The 20,430-nt window shown below is 40.1% G+C and overlaps 1 protein-coding gene and 1 long non-coding RNA gene across 2 annotated transcripts in view; one reads left to right on the top strand and one right to left on the bottom strand.

The window, feature by feature from the left end:
• Nucleotides 1–7,809, top strand: part of Abcc1 (ATP binding cassette subfamily C member 1) — a 140,391-nt gene extending 132,582 nt beyond the window's left edge. Inside the window, exon 33 of the transcript XR_010055129.1 lies at nt 818–7,809. The gene's annotated coding sequence lies outside the window, so the exon portion shown is untranslated. The remainder of the gene's footprint in view (nt 1–817) is intronic.
• Nucleotides 1,363–17,681, bottom strand: LOC134480736 (uncharacterized). Its single transcript, XR_010055491.1, has 2 exons — nt 4,631–17,681; nt 1,363–2,224 (listed from the first exon to the last, which is right to left on the bottom strand). It is a non-coding gene; the product is annotated as an uncharacterized LOC134480736 (long non-coding RNA).
• Nucleotides 17,682–20,430: the final 2,749 nt, after the last annotated feature.

The raw sequence follows: 20,430 nt of genomic DNA, 5'->3' as shown, positions 1-20,430 counted from the left end.
TGAGAGACCCTGTCTCAAAAACTAAGGTGGAAAGTAATCGATGAATACACCCAAGATTGAACACTCCCTCCCCCTTCCCCTCCCTCCCTCCCTCCCCCCTTCCCTCCCTCCCTTCCTCCTGAGTGTGTGTGTGTGTGTGTGTGTGTGTGTGTGTGTGTGTGTGTATGCACCCCACCTCCTCTTTACGGTGCCAGGCTTCATCTGAAGGATGGTGGGAATTAAGACCAATTAAGTATGTGGTACAGCACCATATGAATGATGGGGAACCTACTGATCAAGATATACACACTTTAGGAAAAGAACACACTATTACTTAGCTGCCACACATGTGAAATTAGTGTTAAACATAAAGCATGGTATTTTTATAGCAAAAAACAAAGTGAGATAAAGAGTCTAGATTGACTTTTGCTACAGGAAAAGGAACATGGCAAAGAGATTCTGTGGCATGGGCTGTGGGTGAAGAATTAGGACCTGGATTGCAAAAAGGGGGTCAAGGATCCCCTAGAGCTTGCTCAGAGCGCAGGAATGTTCCTTCCGTTTCCAACTTCCTGCTGGTCATTCTACTGGTGGATAGACATATTTTAGGTCATCTTCTTGGCCAATACATTTGTATAGCAGATGGCCTGATAGTCTTGTTATGAAGGCCTTGGTCTGAACTGTTTCCAGGGCTATCCAATTGTCTTCATCTGTGTGTTCCTGAAGCAGGAACAGATTCATCCATGGGGAGCCTGGGGTCAGGACAAGGTCCTGGCAGAAGCGATTCAGGGTCAGAACAGGCCATAGCATAACTCCCACCTCCACTTCCTCATCTCCACAGTACCAGGCCTCACCTGAAGGATGATGGTGATTAAGGACCACAGTATGGTGCAGCCCCACATGGGTGACGGAGACCCTCTTACAGAGACCATCCTCGGTTGCCAACTGAAGCTGCAGCAAGTTCCAGCCAAGGAGGATTTCCTGGCCTCTGTCCTGCCCACAATGCCCACCTGCCAGATAATAGGAGGGTGAAAGGCTCCTGGTTTGCTACTAGCACCTCTGTATTGGACATGCTCTGGATGTGTCTCTCAGGAGAGATCTATATCCAGTCCCTTTCAGCATGCATTTTTTAGCTTCATCAATCTTATCTAGTTTTGGTGGCTGTGTGTGTGTGTGTGTGTGTGTGTGTGTGTGTGTGTGTGTGTGTGTGTATGGGCCACATGTGGGGCAGGCTCTGATTGGCCGTTCCTTGAATCACTGCTCTAAACTTTGCTTCCATATCCCCTCCTATGGGTATTTTTTCCCCTTTTAAGAAGGAGTGGGGGGGGGTGGTTGGGGATTTAGCTCAGTGGTAGAGCGCTTGCCTAGGAAGCGCAAGGCCCTGGGTTCGGTCCCCAGTTCCGAAAAAAAAAGAACCAAAAAAAAAAAAAAAAAAGGAGTGGGAGCATCCGAATTTTGGTCATCCTTCTTCTTGAGCTTCCTTTGATCTGTGGATTGCATCTTGGGTAATTCGAGCTTTTTGGTTAATATCCACTTATTAATGAATGCATACCAAGTGTGTTTTTCTGTGATTGAGTTACCTTACTCAGGATATTTTCTAGTTCATTTTATTTGCCTACGAATTTCATGAAGTCATTGTTTTTGATAGCTGAGTAGTACTCCATTGTGTAGATGTACCACATTTTTTGAATCCATTCCTCTGTTGAAGGGCATCTGGGTTCTTTCTAGCTTCTGGCTATTATAAATAAGGCTGCTATGAACATAGTGGAGCATGTGTCTTTGTTGTATGCTGGAGAATCTTTTGGGTATATACCCAGGAGAGGTATATCTGGGTCCTCATGTAGTAGAATGTCCAATTTTCTGAGGAATCTCCAGATGATTTCCAGAATGGTTGTACCAGTTTGCAATCCCACCAACAATGGAGGAGTGTTCCTCTTTCTCCACATCCACGCCAGCATCTGCTGTCACCTGAGTTTTTTATCTTAGCCATTCTGCCTGGTGTGAGGTGGAATCTCGGGGTTGTTTTGATTTGCCTTTCCCTGATGACTAAGGATGTTGAACATTTCTTTAAGTGCTTTTTGGCCATTCAATAATCCTCAGCTGAGAATGGTTTGTTTAGTTTTGTACCCCATTTTTAATAGGGTTATTTGGCTCTCTGGAGTCTAACTTCTTGTGTTCTTTGTATATTTTGGATATTAGCCCTCTATCAGATGTAGGATTGGTAAAGATCTTCTTCCCTCAGACATCTCTGTAGAAAAAAAAAATGACTGTTGTTTCAGCAATGTTTATCATTGATCACATGTTAACCTCTCACTTTATTTACATTTTAAATACTTTTTCTTCTGTATTGTTAACTTAGAATGGCAGAGCAGAAATGTTGACACCACTGCCCTCTTCTCTTGCACACTACAAGTACTTGATCTTTGGACAAATTGTGTCTCATGACTGGAATTTTTTATTGGTTATTTTATTTATTTACATTTTAAATGTTTTCCCCTTTCTGGGCTTCTCCTCCACAAGCTCCCTACCACTTACCCCTTTACCCTGCTCCCATGAGGGTACTCTCCCATTCACACCAACTCCTCCCTCCTCTCTGCCCTGGTATTCTTCTACCCTGAGATGTCCAGCCTCCACAGAAACAAGCTGTGCTGCCCCTTCCCCCCCACCATTGATGTGAGATAAGACCATCCTCTGCTACATATACAGCTGGAGCCATGGGTCCCTCCCTCCATGTGTACTCTTTGGTTGGTGGTTTACTCTTTGGTAGCCCTGGGATGTCTGGTTGGTAGATATTGTTATTCCTATGGGGTTGCAAACTTCTTATGTTCCTTCAGTCCTTCCCCTAACTCTACCATTGGGGTTCCTGCGCTCAGTCTGATAGTTAGCTGCAAGAGTCAGTGTCTGTGTTGGTAAAGAACTTGCAGAACCTCTCAGGAGACATCTATGGGGTCCTGTCAGCAAGCATTTTTTGACATCAGTAATAGTGTCTCAGTTTGGTGTTTGCATGCATGATGGATGACCAGGTGAGGCAGTCTCTGGATGGTCTTTCCTTCAGCCTCTACTCTACAATTTGTCCCTGTATTTCCTTTAGACAAGAGCAGTTATGGATTAATATTTTTGAGATGAGTGAGTGGCTCCATCCCTTAACCGGAGGCCATGACTAACCTCTGGGAATAGTCTCTACATCTTCTCTCTCCCCTTTGTTGGGTATTTCAGATAATATCTCCATTGGGTCTTGGGAGTCTCTTGCTTTCCTGGCACCTGGGACTTTCTGGTGGCTATCTCTAGTTCTGCATTCCCTCACTGCTCCACACCTCTGTTCAATCTCCCCAATCTGTTCAATCTGTGGGAAGGTCTCTTCCCACAGAATCTTTTATGGTTTCCTATCCGACTGCCAGAGAACTTAGTTTTCAAAAGTAAGGCAGTGTACCATTATAAAGGTATCTTACACATCCTAATACACTGGGATTTTTGCTGCACTTCACAGACAATGTTATTGATACAACTTGAGGTCACTTAAGGCTGTTATCCTATACTGTGAACTCAGCCTGCTTGTCTTACCTGCCTCTAAGAGATCAATGTAACAATCAACCTTACTTACCTTGGATTTAAAAAGTAATTAGCATTTATAACTTAAGATAATAACAGCTTTAATCTTAAATATGTGTTCCTCTTTGGGGGTGAAAGAGAGAGCAATGCATGTATAAATATATGAGTGTGTGGAAAAAGGACAACAAAGCCTTATAAAATTAATTTTACCACAAATGCTGTACACAACATACAAATATTGCTTAGCTGTGTTGGTTTATGTGGGTCAGTTGTGGTCAGTTGAAGTCAATGGCTCTAAAACTTTGTTAACATTTGCTATGCAGTAATTGTATTTTCTTCCCCATATGCTGCTTTTGTTGCTATTCAATAAAACAAAGAGCAGAGTTCATCGTTAAGAAGAAACTCACACACACACACACACACACACACACACACACACACACACACACACGGACACAGACACAGACATGGACACTGACAGGTACACCAACACAGAAACTGAACCAAACAGAAAAGACCATATTCAGGCAGACACAACCCAGACTCTTACAAGGGACAGAGAGAACCATGAAAGGCACTTGGATATAGAAGTAGAGAATTCAAATCTCGGTTCCTTTTAGTTAAATTACACCAAGTAGAATTACTTTATAAATTTGTTTCTTTAATATGGCACCCACCACATTATTGGTGAATGCGTTTACTATTTGCTTTGAAACTGACACATTATGATGCCTAATGAGAAGAATCTCTAGTGTGTTAAATATACACAAAAAGTCCTCAGAGTAAAACACAATTCTACCTAGTCATTTTAAGGGTTTATATTAGTCATGTATCTGTCCTAATCTCAGCAAACATGAATATTACACACATCCTCTTAAAAGTTCAAGATTCTTTAGGAAAGCAATGTTTTCCATGAGAGAATACAAGGCACATCTTATAATATTGAGCACCTAAGGTGATATATTACCATGTCTTGATATACCAAGATGTTTAATCTGAATACATTTAAACATACATACATGCATACTTACATACATACATGAATATACACATACATATATACAATGCAGAGTAGCTTCTTATGGATTAATGTAATTTTACTCACTTTACAAGTAAATTGATTGGATTAAGAACTGAAGCAATGTACTTAGATGATGTCTCCATTGACGAAGTGTTTGATAAGCAAGCATGAAGTCTTCAGTGAGTTTCTGGGAACTCTGATAAAGCCAGAGGCACAGTGTGTGAACCTGCAATACAGGAGCTCCTAAAAAAATGAGAGGTAGAGACAAAATATTTTCCAAAGTTCATAGACAAGCTAACTTGGTTTACCAGGAGATACTGGAGATACTGTTTCAAATATTGTGGTGTGCCAGCACCAAAACTCAAGGCTCTCCTATGACATCCAGAAGCCTGTTGTTGAATGTTCTTCCAAGTACTTACACATAGGGGCATATATATTACCAGGAATTTGGGTGAGGAATGGTTGTCTAAAGGTGCCACTGAGTCTGTTCTATGGGATAGACAAAGAATTCTATGTTCTGGGAACCACTCAAGTGTGAAAGTGAAAAGACAGAGGGAGGAGTCACTAAGTGTAATACCTGCATATCATAGAGAGGGGATAACGAAAGTAATCTGAGAGTGAAAGTGGTTGAGATTTTCAGGGGCCTGGATACAAAAAATATTTATCAATGCTGAGGGCACTGACACACAGATAATAAGTTGCAAAGCACCAGCCACATAAAGAAATAGAAAAAAATCATATTTTTATTACAATAACTTCCATCAATGGAATGAGGAAGAGTAGAGGTGAGAGTCCAAGTGTATAATGTGTTTCAGACTTTATATATGCTACCCTAGGTCTCATGGATATTCTCTCATAGATACTCCTGCCCTCACCACAAAGGGTATGGGAGTAGACACAATCCCTGGAGAAAGAAGAAGACATTCTTGAAGGTCCAGTTCCTATTTCACAGATTGACTAAATGTCCACTGCCTTTCCGTCACAAACATACATGGGCACACACATACATACATGTATATGAATACATACACATATAATTATACAAACATTTTACTTATACAAACAAATATACACACATATACATTTTTAATGAACAAAGAGCCAAAGTAATTTAATAGACCAAAATGAGATTGATTGACTTAATGTCTGAAAGTTAATTGGAAATGAAAAGCTCATAACAGCAGTAATTACTTGTTGTTTCTTAGTTCTTTGGTTTAAGACCCAGGGTCTATAAATGTTCTGCCTGGAGGTTCATGAAGCTACACGCTTCTGTACCATGAGATTTAAATGGGGATGGAGGAGACTTTGCTCTCTCATGAGGCTGTACACAGAAGGGTTCAGTCTTTCACCACATAGCTCTATCTGGAGGTAGGCTTGACAATGTGCACACGGTGACAGCTGGCTTATCTCAGAGTGAGCAATCTAAGAATTCATCATGAAAGTTGTAATTTTATTATGAACATTGAAAATCATACCCCCCACAACAATATCTATTGATTCTACACAAATAAAAAGACCAGCAAAAAGTTTACTTCAGAACAACACAGACGAATAAATTTCCATGCAAATGTCTCCATACAAAGTCATCTCTAAAATTTTAACTACTTAAGCACATTGTCATTTATAACATACCTTTGTTGTGAGAATTTTCATGGGAACACAAGAACAAACATCTCTTCATCCCAGATAGGTCACAAATACAGACTGCAGAAATGATTCCTCCTAAGTCTAGCTATGACCAGTGAGTTTAATGATGTTATTTACAGAAGCACAGAAGAAAAGTTACTCATAGGGGCATAGGTGACTCAAAAGATGTGTCACTGAAAAACTCACCCCAGCATGGATGTTGACAAACACATACTAGATCCATACTTGCAGGCAGATTAACTGGCTGAAGAAAGCTCCATCCCAAACTATTTGTTAGTGCTTCTATAAACTGAGATGAGGGTCTTATGATTTATAAGTTTCAGATGTTTCCTCAAACGTATAAGCTTCCTTTACTTCCTGAACCTTAAACAATTTATTTTCTTCCTCAATCTTAAGATCCTGCTCCATCTCTCTAGGAAAGCATATTTCAATTCAAAGGAGATAACAAAGCAACAACCTAGATTACAGATAATTTCATATGAGTATAACTGTTTCAAATGCAAATAAAAACCAAATATTTACCATTTCTTTTCTTTATGAGTGACAGCTATTACTTTTTAAACTCTCTCTCTCTCTCTTTTTTTTTTTTTTGGTTCTTTTTTTCGGAGCTGGGGACCGAACCCAGGGCCTTGCGCTTCCTAGGTAAGCGCTCTACCACTGAGCTAAATCCCCAGCCCCAGCTCTCTTAAATATAAGCTTTCTCTGTGTTGCTCAAATATGTAGCACATGGTGTTTTAGAAAGTATAACACACAGGAATGTCTTGGGTAGTGCTGTGTCTTGGTACCTATGGTGGGGATTCATACTGGCAAGTGAACTGATTATACATTTCTTAGCTTCTCAAATTCCATTTGTTATTTTTCTATTATTACCTGTAAAATTTTTAGTTGTAAGTGAGGCTTAAGCAACAACTTATTAATTTGGTTTCCTGTAGTGCAGACAATTTCATTGCTAGGGATCTACAATGTTCCCTATAAGAGTTGTGTAGAACTTATGAAAATGCTTGATTTGCCTTTTTGAAGGAAAGAAATTTTCCGTTTATTTATTGCTCAGCATGTGCTCGCATGCTCAAAAGTATGCCATGAGCCAATGGACATTTGAACAATAGAATCAATGAAAAATATTTAAAGATTCAGAGCATGGATGGGATCAAAGCTGAGTCTGATTTTAATTATTGTCACTATATAAATCTTTTGTGATCCCTGCATCAAAGTGATTAATTAAGAGGCAGGACAGTCAGTAAAGAGCTTGACTCTCAAGCATTAGAACCCAAGTTCAATCTTCACTACCCAGGTATAATGTTCAACATAGTAGTACATGCATACATTCTCTATACTAGGGAGGTGGTGTCAGTTGAATCTCTGAGGCTAGATAAATGGATAGCCTAGCCAGATTCTCAAGTTCCAGGTCCCATAAGAGGATCTTGTCTAAAAAATAAGTAAAGGAATAAGGTAGAAAATGAGGTGATACTCTTGATGTTAATTTACCAGAGGATAATTTCTGGCATTTACATGTGCATACTCATACATGTATCTGTGCACAAATGTGCAACACACCTATAAAAATGGAAGAAAAGGAGAAATATCAACTAATAATAAAAGCTCTTAACAAATTTGGATTCTAAGTTGCTTTAATTTCATGAATATTAGGGCAGTACTAATTATAAGTCACTTAATATATTTACCTTGTCCTGTTGTTTTAAAAGTAAATTAAAAATAAAAAAGATGTTTCTGGAGTGAGGGACTCTATGACCTGAATTTTTTTACTTCCTTCCTTTTGTTTAAAACTGTATTAAGTCATTCTATTGTACTGTCATTTAACATATAAATAGTATTGCTATACATATAAATTGTGTTTTCAAAACGAGGCAAAATTAGTTATCAATTAGAAAGTATTCAAAAACTGTCAATTGTGGAGAAGGTATTGTGAGGTGCTGAGAAAGAAAGAGGTGCCCATAAATATACAAGAAACCTATGGAACTCCAAATCTGGACCATAAAATAAATTCTTCCCATTATATAAAGTAGTAAGGGAAAAATTAGCAACATTCTATAACAAAACCAAATTTACACAGTATCTTCCCACAAATATATCCATACAAAGGATAATAGATGAAACACTCCAACATAAGGAGGTAAACTACACGATAGAAAAATAATGAAAGTAATCTGATTTCAACTAACCCAAATGAAGATGGCCTCACAAACATAATTCCAACTCTAACAACAAAAATAACAGGAAACAACAATAATTGGTCATTGAGATATCTCAATATCAATAAACTTAATTCCCCAATAAAAAGACATAGACTTGCAGAATGGAAATGTAAGGAGGACCCAGCATTTTGCTGCATACAGGAAACATACCTCAGTGACAAAGATAGACATTACCTCAGAGTGAAAGGCTGGAAAACAATTTTCCAAGTAAATGGTCCCAAGACTTAAGCTGGAGTACCATTATAATATCAAATAAAATCGACTTTCAACTAAAAGTTATCAAAAAAGAAGAGGAAGGACACTTTACATTTATCAAAGGAAAAATTCACCAAGATGAAATCTCAATTCTGATTATCTATGCTCCAAATGTAAGGGCACATTCATAGGAGAAACTTTACTAAAGCTCAAAGTACACGTTGCATCTCACACAATAATAGTGGGAGACTTCAACACTCCACTCTGAGCAATGGACAGACCATAGAAAACAAAACTAAACAAAGACACAGAGAAACTAACAGAAGTTATGAACAAAATGGATTTAATAGAAATCTATAGAATATTTCATCCTAAAAGAAGAATATACCTTATTCTCAGCACCTCACAATACCTTCTCCAAAATTGACCATATAATCAGTCACAAAACTTTCCTCAATGGATACAAGAAGGTTGAAATAATTCCATGCATTCTATAAGATCACCAGGGACTAAGACTAGTCTTCAATAACAACAAAAATGACAGAAAGCCCACATACACATGGAAGCTGAACAATGTTCTACTCAATGATAACTTGGTCAGGACAAAATGAAAAAAGATACAATTTAATGAAAATGAAGGCACAACATACCCAAACTTATGGGATAGAATGAAAGTAGTGCTAAGAGTAAAATGCATAGCTCTGAGTACTTCCATAAAGAAACTGGAGATAGCATAAATTAACAGATGGATAGCACACATAAAAAAAAGCTCAAGGAAGTAAATACAGCCAAGAGGAGTAAATAGCAGGAACAAATCAAACTCAGGGCTGACATCAACCAAATAGAAACAAAAAGAACTATACAAAGCATCAAAACAACCAGGAGCTGGTGCTTTGAGAAAATCAACAAGATAAATTAACCCATAGCCAGACAAACCAAGGGCCACAGAAAGATTATTCAAGTTAACAAAATCATAAATGAAAAGGGAAACAACAACAGAAACTGAGGAAATTAAAAAAAAATCATCAGATCCTACTACAAAAGTCTACACTCAACAAAACAGGAAACTGTAGATGAAATGTACAATTTTCTAGACAGATACCAGGTACCAAAGTTAAATCAGGATCATATAAAGTGCATAAACACTCCTATAACTTCTAAAATAATAGAAGCAGTCACTTAAAGTCTCCCAACACTATCAGACCATCATAGAAGACCTCATACCAATACTGTCCAAACTCTTCCATAAAATAGAAACAGAAGGAACACTATCCAATTCCTTTTATGAAGCCATAATTGCTGTTATATCTAAACCACACAAAGACCCAACAAAGAAAGAGAACTTTAGACCAATTTCCCTTATGAATATCAATGCAAAAATTCAATAAAATTCTCACAAACACAAACAACACATCAAAATGACCATCCATCATGATCAAGTAGGCTTCATCCCAGGGATGCAGGCATGGTTCAATATATGGAAGTCTATCAACATAATTTACTATATAAACAAACTCAAAGAAATAACCTCATGATCATCTCATTAGATGCTGAGAATGCATTTAACAAAATTCAATACCCCTTCATGTTCAAAGTCCTGGAAAGACCAGGAACTCAAGGCCCATACATAAACAAACATAGTAAAAGCAATATACAGCAAATCAGCTCTATTACAGAACAATAGTGATAAAAAACAGCTCTATGGTATTGTTACAGACACAGGCAAGTAGATCAATGAAATGGAATTGTAGACCCAGAAATTAACTCACACACCCATGGTCACTTGTTCTTTGACAAAGAGCTAAAACCATCCAGTGGAAAAAAGCATTTTCAACAAATGGTGCTGGTTCAACTGAAGGTCAACATGTAGAAGAATGAGAATTGATCCATTCTTATATCCCTGTACCAACCAGTCCAAGTGGATCAAGGACTTCCACATACAACCAGATACACTCAGACTAACAGAAAAAAAACCACATAGGCACTGGGGAAAATTTCCTGAATAGAACAAAATGGCTTAGGCTCTAAGATCAAGAATCAACAAATGGTACTTCATAAAATTGCAAAGATTCTGTAAGGCAAAGGACACTGTCATTAGGACAAAATGACAACCAACAGATTGCGAAAAGATCTTTACCAATCCTACATCAGATATGCACTATATACAAAGAACTCAAGAAGGTAGACTCGAGAGAATCAAATAACCCTATTAAAAATAGGGTAAAACTCTCAAAATCAGTCTGGAGGTTCCTCAGAAAATTGGACTTTCCACTACCTGTGGATCCAGCTATACCTCTCCTGGGCATGTACCCAAAAGATGTGCCAACGTATAACAAGGGCACATGCTACACTATGTTCATAGCAGCCTTATTTATAATAGCCAGAAGCTGGAAAGAACTCAGATGTCCTTCAACAGAGGAATGAATACATGGTACATTTACACAATGGATTACTATTCAGCTATCAAAAACAATGACTTCATAGGCAAATGGATTGGACTAGAAAATATCATCCTGAGTGAGGTAATCACAGAAAAACACACATGGTATGTACTTACTGATAAGTGCATATTATCCCAAAAGCTCAAATTACCTAGGATGCAATACACAAACCATATGAAGCTCAAAAAGGATGAACAAAGTGTGGTTGCTTCAGTTCTTCTTAAAATGGGGAACAAAAATACCGATAGGAGGGGATGTGGTGGCAAAGTTTGGAGTAGACTGAAGGAATGGCCATTGAAAACCTGCCCCACATGTGCCCCATATATACACAACCACCAAGTCTAGATAAAAATGATGAAGCTAAGAAGTGCATGCTGACAGGAACCAGATATAAATGTCTCCTGAGAGACATAGTCAGAGTGTGTCAAATACAGAGGCAAATGCTAGCAGGAAACCAGTGAACTGAGAACAGGACCCCTGTTGAAAGAATTAGAGAAAGGATTGAAAGAGCTGAAGGGGCTTGCAACACCATAAGAACAACAATACCAACCAACCAGAGCTCCCAGGGACTAAACCACTACCCATAGACTATACATGGACTGACACATGGCTCCAACTGCATATGTAGCAGAGGAAGGCCTTGCTGGGCACCAATGGAAGGAGAAGCCCTTGGTTCTGCCAAGGTTGGACCCCCAGTGTAGGGGAATGTTGGGGTGTTGAGAAGGGGAGTGGATGGGAACACCAGTATAGAAGAAGGGGAGGGGGATGGGATAGGGGGCTTATGTCCGGGAAATCGGTAAAGGGAATAATTTTTGAAGTATAAATTAAAAAAATATCCAATAAAAATTTTAAAAAATGGTGTAGAGTGCTAAGCAAATCATTCTCAACTGAAGAATATTAAATGACTGTGAAGCACCTAAAGAAATGTTCAACATCCTTAGTCATTGGGGAAATGCAAATCAAAACTACCCTTAGATTTTACCTCACACTAGTCAGAATGGCTAACAATCCAAAGTCAGGTGACAGTAGATGCTGGGAAAGATGTGGAGAAGGAGGAACACTCCTCCATTGTTGGTGGGATTGCAAGCTGGTACAACCATTCTGGAAATCAGTCTGGAGGTTCCTCAGAAAATTGAACATAGTACTACTTGAGGACCCAGCTATACTACTTCAGGGCATATACCCAAAAGATGCTGTAACATACAACAAGGATAGATCGCTCACTATGTTAATAGCAGCCTTATTTATAATAGCCATAAGCTGAAAAGAACCCAGATATCCCTCAACAGAGGAATGGATACAGAAAATGTGGTACATTTATACAATGGAGTACTAATCAGATGTTAAAAACAATGACTTCATTAAATTCATAGGCAAGCTGCCGCTGCAGAGAGCCCGTGGGCAACACCCCACGAGCGAACTTGAGCCTCGGGACCACAGGTAGGACCAACTTTTCTGCTGCAAGAAAGCTGCCTGGTAAGCTCAGGACACACGGAGGCAGAATTCCTCTAGGACCGGGCACGGCCTGTGTTTACCGGAAGTCCCACACCCGCGGATCCGGCCTGCAGCAGCTCTCTGCTCCCAGACCCCGTGAGAGAGAAACCCAACCGCCTGGTCAGGTGGGCACTCCTGAGGCTGCAGAGAGGAGGAGACCACCAACACTGCCCACCCCTGCCCACATCCCTGGCCCAAGAGGAAACTGTATAAGGCCTCTGGGCTCCCGTGGGGGAGGGCCCAGGAGCGGCAGGACCCCTGCCTGAGACACCGCCAGAACCTGAAGGAAACAGACCGGATAAACAGTTCTCTGCACCCAAATCCCGTGGGAGGGAGAGCTAAACCTTCAGAGAGGCAGACAAGCCTGGGAAACCAGAAGAGACTGCTCTCTGCACACACATCTCGGACGCCAGAGGAAAACACCAAAGGCCATCTGGAACCCTGGTGCACTGAAGCTCCCGGAAGGGGCGGCGCATATCTTCCTGGTTGCTGCCGCTGCAGAGAGCCTGAGGGCAGCACCCCACGAGCGAACTTGAGCCTCGGGACCACAGGTAAGACCAACTTTTCTGCTGCAAGAAAGCTGCCTGGTGAACTCAAGACACAGGCCCACAGGAACAGCTGAAGACCTGTAGAGAGGAAAAACTACACGCCCGAAAGCAGAACACTCTGTCCCCATAAATGACTGAAAGAGAGGAAAACAGGTCTACAGCACTCCTGACACACAGGCTTATAGGACAGTCTAGCCACTGTCAGAAATAGCAGAACAAAGTAACACTAGAGATAATCTGATGGCGAGAGGCAAGCGCAGGAACCCAAGCAACAGAAACCAAGACTACATGGCATCATCGGAGCCCAATTCTCCCACCAAAACAAACATGGAATATCCAAACACACCAGAAAAGCAAGATCTAGTTTCAAAATCATATTTGATCATGATGATGGAGGACTTCAAGAAAGACGTGAAGAACTCCCTTAGGGAAACACAGGAAAACATTAATAAACAAGTGGAAGCCTACAGAGAGGAATCGCAAAAATCCCTGAAAGAATCGCAAAAATCCCTGAAAGAATTCCAGGAAAACACAATCAAACAGTTGAAGGAATTAAAAATGGAAATAGAAGCAATCAAGAAAGAACACATGGAAACAACCCTGGATATAGAAAACCAAAAGAAGAGACAAGGAGCTGTAGATACAAGCTTCACCAACAGAATACAAGAGATGGAAGAGAGAATCTCAGGAGCAGAAGATTCCATAGAAATCATTGACTCAACTGTCAAAGATAATGTAAAGCGGAAAAAGCTACTGGTCCAAAACATACAGGAAATCCAGGACTCAATGAGAAGATCAAACCTAAGGATAATAGGTATAGAAGAGAGTGAAGACTCCCAGCTCAAAGGACCAGTAAATATCTTCAACAAAATCATAGAAGAAAACTTCCCTAACCTAAAAAAAGAGATACCTATAGACATACAAGAAGCCAAATAGACTGGACCAGAAAAGAAACACCTCCCGTCACATAATTGTCAAAACACCAAACGCACAAAATAAAGAAAGAATATTAAAAGCAGTAAGGGAAAAAGGTCAAGTAACATATAAAGGCAGACCTATCAGAATCACACCAGACTTCTCGCCAGAAACTATGAAGGCCAGAAGATCCTGGACTGATGTCATACAGACCCTAAGAGAACACAAATGCCAGCCCAGGTTACTGTATCCTGCAAAACTCTCAATTAACATAGATGGAGAAACCAAGATATTCCATGACAAACCAAATTTACACAATATCTTTCTACAAATCCAGCACTACAAAGGATAATAAATGGTAAAGCCCAACATAAGGAGGCAAGCTATACCCTAGAAGAAGCAAGAAACTAATCGTCTTGGCAACAAAACAAAGAGAATGAAAGCACACAAACATAACCTCACATCCAAATATGAATATAAAGGGAAGCAATAATCACTATTTCTTAGTATCTCTCAACATCAATGGCCTCAACTCCCCAATAAAAAGAAATAGATTAACAAACTGGATACGCAATGAGGACCCTGCATTCTGCTGCCTACAGGAAACACACCTCAGAGACAAAGACAGACACTACCTCAGAGTGAAAGGCTGGAAAACAACTTTCCAAGCAAATGGTCAGAAGAAGCAAGCTGGAGTAGCCATTCTAATATCAAATAAAATCAATTTTCAACTAAAAGTCATCAAAAAAGATAAGGAAGGACACTTCATATTCATCAAAGGAAAAATCCACCAAGATGAACTCTCAATCCTAAGTATCTATGCCCCAAATACAAGGGCACCTACATACGTAAAAGAAACCTTACTAAAGCTCAAAACACACATTGCACCTCACACAATAATAGTGGGAGATTTCAACATCCCACTCTCATCAATGGACAGATCATGGAAACAGAAATTAAACAGTGATGTCGACAGACTAAGAGAAGTCATGAGCCAAATGGACTTAACGGATATTTATAGAACATTCTATCCTAAAGCAAAAGGATATACCTTCTTCTCAGCTCCTCATGGTACTTTCTCCAAAATTGACCATATAATTGGTCAAAAAACGGGCCTCAACAAGTACAGAAAGAAATAATCCCATGCGTTCTATCGGACCACCACGGCCTAAAACTGGTTTTCAATAACAATAAGGGAAGAATGCCCACATATATGTGGAAATTGAACCATGCTCTACTCAATGGTCAAGGAAGAAATAAAGAAATTAAAAACTTTTTAGAATTTAATGAAAATGAAGGTACAACATACCCAAACTTATGGGACACAATGAAAACTGTGCTAAGAGGAAAACTCATAGCACTGAGTGCCTGCAGAAAGAAACAGGAAAGAGCATATGTCAGCAGCTTGACAGCACACCTAAAAGCTCTAGAACAAAAAGAAGCAAATACACCCAGGAGGAGTAGAAGGCAGGAAATAATCAAACTCAGAGCTGAAATCAACCAAGTAGAAACAAAAAGGACCATAGAAAGAATCAACAGAACCAAAAGTTGGTTCTTTGAGAAAATCAATAAGATAGATAAACCCTTAGCCAGACTAACGAGAGGACACAGAGAGTGCGTCCAAATTAACAAAATCAGAAATGAAAAGGGAGACATAACTACAGATTCAGAGGAAATTCAAAAAATCATCAGATCTTACTATAAAAACCTATATTCAACAAAACTTGAAAATCTCCAGAAAATGGACAATTTCCTAGACAGATACCAGGTATCGAAGTTAAATCAGGAACAGATAAACCAGTTAAACAACCCCATAACTCCTAAGGAAATAGAAGCAGTCATTAAAGGTCTCCCAACTAAAAGGAGCTCAGGTCCAGACGGGTTTAGTGCAGCATTCTATCAAACCTTCATAGAAGACCTCATACCAATATTATCCAAACTATTCCACAAAGTTGAAACAGATGGATCACTACCGAATACCTTCTACGAAGCCACAATTACTCTTATACCTAAACCACAAAAAGACACAACAAAGAAAGAGAACTTCAGACCAATTTCCCTTATGAATATCGACGCAAAAATACTCAATAAAATTCTGGGAAACCGAATTCAAGAGCACATCAAAACAAGCATCCACCATGATCAAGTAGGCTTCATCCCAGGCATGCAGGGATGGTTTAATATATGGAAAACCATCAACGTGATCCATTATATAAACAAACTGAAAGAACAGAACCACATGATCATTTCATTAGATGCTGAGAAAGCATTTGACAAAATTCAACACCCCTTCATGATAAAAGTCCTGGAAAGAATAGGAATTCAAGGCCCATACTTAACATAGTAAAAACCATATACAGCAAACCAGTTGCTAACATTAAACTAAATGGAGAGAAACTTGAAGCAATCCCACTAAAATCAGGGACTAGATAAGGCTGCCCACTCTCTCCCTAGTTATTCAATATAGTTCTTGAAGTTCTAGCCAGAGCAATCAGACAACAAAAGGAGATCATCAAGGGGATACAGATCGGAAAAGAAGAAGTCAAAATATCACTATTTGCAGATGATATGATAGTATATTTAAGTGATCCCAAAAGTTTCACCAGAGAACTACTAAAGCTGATAAACAACTTCAGCAAAGTGGCTGGGTATAAAATTAAGTCAAATAAATCAGTTGCCTTCCTCTATAAAAAAGAGAAACAAGCTGAGAAAGAAATTAGGGAAACGACACCCTTCATAATAGACCCAAATAATATAAAGTACCTCGGTGTGACTTTAACCAAGCAAGTAAAAGATCTGTACAATAAGAACTTCAAGACACTGAGGAAAGAAATTGAAGACCTCAGAAGATGGAAAGATCTCCCATGCTCATGGATTGGCAGGATTAATATAGTAAAAATGGCCATTTTACCAAAAGCAATCTACAGATTCAATGCAATCCCCATCAAAATACTAATCCAATTCTTCAAAGAGTTAGACAGAACAATTTGCAAATTCATCTGGAATAACAAAAAACCAGGATAGCTAAAGCTATCCTCAACAATAAAAGGACTTCAGGGGGAATCACTATCCCTGAACTCAAGCAGTATTACAGGGCAATAGTGATAAAAACTGCATGGTATTGGTACAGAGACAGACAGATAGACCAATGGAATAGAATTGAAGACCCAGAAATGAACCCACACGCCTATGGTCACTTGATTTTTGACAAAGGAGCCAAAACCATCCAATGGAAAAAAGATAGCATTTTCAGCAAATGGTGCTGGTTCAACTGGAGGGCAACATGCAGAAGAATGCAGATCGATCCATGCTTATCACCCTGTACGAAGCTTAAGTCCAAGTGGATCAAGGACCTCCACATCAAACCAGACACACTCAAACTAATAGAAGAAAAACTAGGGAAGCATCTGGAACACATGGGCACTGGAAAAAATTTCCTGAACAAAACACCAATGGCTTACGCTCTAAGATCAAGAATCGACAAATGGGATCTCATAAAACTGCAAAGCTTCTGTAAGGCAAAGGACACTGGTTACGATAAAACGGCAACCAACAGATTGGGAAAAGATCTTTACCAATCCTACAACAGATAGAGGCCTTATATCCAAAATATACAAAGAACTCAAGAAGTTAGACCGCAGGGAAACAAATAACCCTATTAAAAAATGGGGTTCAGAGCTAAACAAAGAATTCACAGCTGAGGAATGCCGAATGGCTGAGAAACACCTAAAGAAATGTTCAACATCTTTAGTCATAAGGGAAATGCAAATCAAAACAACCCTGAGATTTCACCTCACACCAGTGCGATTGGCTAAGATCAAAAACTCAGGTGACAGCAGATGCTGGCGAGGATGTGGAGAAAGAGGAACACTCCTCCATTGTTGGTGGGATTGCAGACTGGTAAAACCATTCTGGAAATCAGTCTGGAGGTTCCTCAGAAAATTGGACATTGAACTGCCTGAGGATCCAGCTATACCTCTCTTGGGCATATACCCAAAAGATGCCTCAACATATAAAAGAGACACGTGCTCCACTATGTTCATCGCAGCCTTATTTATAATAGCCAGAAAATGGAAAGAACCCAGATGCCCTTCAACAGAGGAATGGATACAGAAAATGTGGTACATCTACACAATGGAATATTACTCAGCTATCAAAAACAACGAGTTTATGAAATTCGTAGGCAAATGGTTGGAACTGGAAAATATCATCCTGAGTGAGCTAACCCAATCACAGAAAGACATACATGGTATGCACTCATTGATAAGTGGCTATTAGCCCAAATGCTTGAATTACCCTAGATCCCTAGAACAAACGAAACTGAAGACGGATGATCAAAATGTGAATGCTTCACTCCTTCTTTAAATGAGGAAAAAGAATACCCTTGGCAGGGAAGGGAGAGGCAAAGATTAAAACAGAGACTGAAGGAACACCCATTCAGAGCCTGCCCCACAAGTGGCCCATACATATACAGCCACCCAATTAGACAAGATGGATGAAGCAAAGAAGTGGAGACCGACAGGAGCCGGATGTAGATCGCTCCTGAGAGACACAGCCAGAATACAGCAAATATAGAGGCGAATGCCAGCAGCAAACCACTGAACTGAGAATAGGTCCCCTATTGAAGGAATCAGAGAAAGAACTGGAAGAGCTTGAAGGGGCTCGAGACCCCAAAAGTACAACAATGCCAAGCAACCAGAGCTTCCAGGGACTAAGCCACTACCTAAAGACTATACATGGACTGACCCTGGACTCTGACCCCATAGGTAGCAATGAATATCCTAGTAAGAGCACCAGTGGAAGGGGAAGCCCTGGGTCCTGCTAAGACTGAACCCCCAGTGAACTAGACTGGTGGGGGGAGGGCGGCAATGGGGGGAGGGTTGGGAGGGGAACACCCATAAGGAAGGGGAGGGTGGAGGGGGATGTTTGCCCGGAAACCGGGAAAGGGAATAACACTCGAAATGTATATAAGAAATACTCAAGTTAATAAAAAAAAATGGGGTTCAGAGCTAAACAAAGAATTCACAGCTGAGGAATGCCGAATGGCTGAGAAACACCTAAAGAAATGTTCAACATCTTTAGTCATAAGGGAAATGCAAATCAAAACAACCCTGAGATTTCACCTCACACCAGTGAGAATGGCTAATATCAAAAACTCAGGTGACAGCAGATGCTGGCGAGGATGTGGAGAAAGAGGAACACTCCTTCATTGTTGGTGGGATTGCAGACTGGTAAAACTATTCTGGAAATCAGTCTGGAGGTTCCTCAGAAAATTGGACATTGAACTGCCTGAGGATCCAGCTATACCTCTCTTGGGCATATACCCAAAAGATGCCTCAACATATAAAAGAGACACGTGCTCCACTATGTTCATCGCAGCCTTATTTATAATAGCCAGAAAATGGAAAGAACCCAGATGCCCTTCAACAGAGGAATGGATACAGAAAATGTGGTACATCTACACAATGGAATATTACTCAGCTATCAAAAACAACGAGTTTATGAAATTCGTAGGCAAATGGTTGGAACTGGAAAATATCATCCTGAGTGAGCTAACCCAATCACAGAAAGACATACATGGTATGCACTCATTGATAAGTGGCTATTAGCCCAAATGCTTGAATTACCCTAGATCCCTAGAACAAACGAAACTGAAGACGGATGATCAAAATGTGAATGCTTCACTCCTTCTTTAAATGAGGAAAAATACCCTTGGCAGGGAAGGGAGAGGCAAAGATTAAAACAGAGACTGAAGGAACACCCATTCAGAGCCTGCCCCACAAGTGGCCCATACATATACAGCCACCCAATTAGACAAGATGGATGAAGCAAAGAAGTACAGACCGACAGGAGCCGGATGTAGATCGCTCCTGAGAGACACAGCCAGAATACAGCAAATACAGAGGCGAATGCCAGCAGCAAACCACTGAACTGAGAATAGGTCCCCCTTTGAAGGAATCAGAGAAAGAACTGGAAGAGCTTGAAGGGGCTCGAGACCCCATATGTACAACAATGTCAAGCAACCAGAGCTTCCAGGGACTAAGCCACTACCCAAAGTCTATACATGGACTGACCCTGGACTCTGACTTCATAGGTAGCAATGAATATCCTAGTAAGAGCACCAGTGGAAGGGGAAGCCCTGGGTCCTGCTAAGACTGAACCCCCAGTGAACTAGACTATGGGGGGGGAGGGCGGCAATGGGGGGAGGGTTGGGAGGGGAACACCCATAAGGAAGGGGAGGGGGGAGGGGGATGTTTGCCCAGAAACTGGGAAAGGGAATAACACTCGAAATGTATATAAGAAATACTCAAGTTAAAAAAAAATTCATAGGCAAATGATGGTACTAGAAAATGTCATCCTGAGTGAGGTAACCCAGTCGCAAAATAACACATATGGTATTTATTCACTGATAAGTGGATATTAGTTTAAAA

The sequence above is a fragment of the Rattus norvegicus genome, chromosome 10 (assembly GCF_036323735.1).
Source record: "Rattus norvegicus strain BN/NHsdMcwi chromosome 10, GRCr8, whole genome shotgun sequence".
Taxonomy (NCBI): Eukaryota; Metazoa; Chordata; class Mammalia; order Rodentia; family Muridae; genus Rattus; species Rattus norvegicus.
This window is presented reverse-complemented; position numbering and strand designations above follow the sequence as displayed.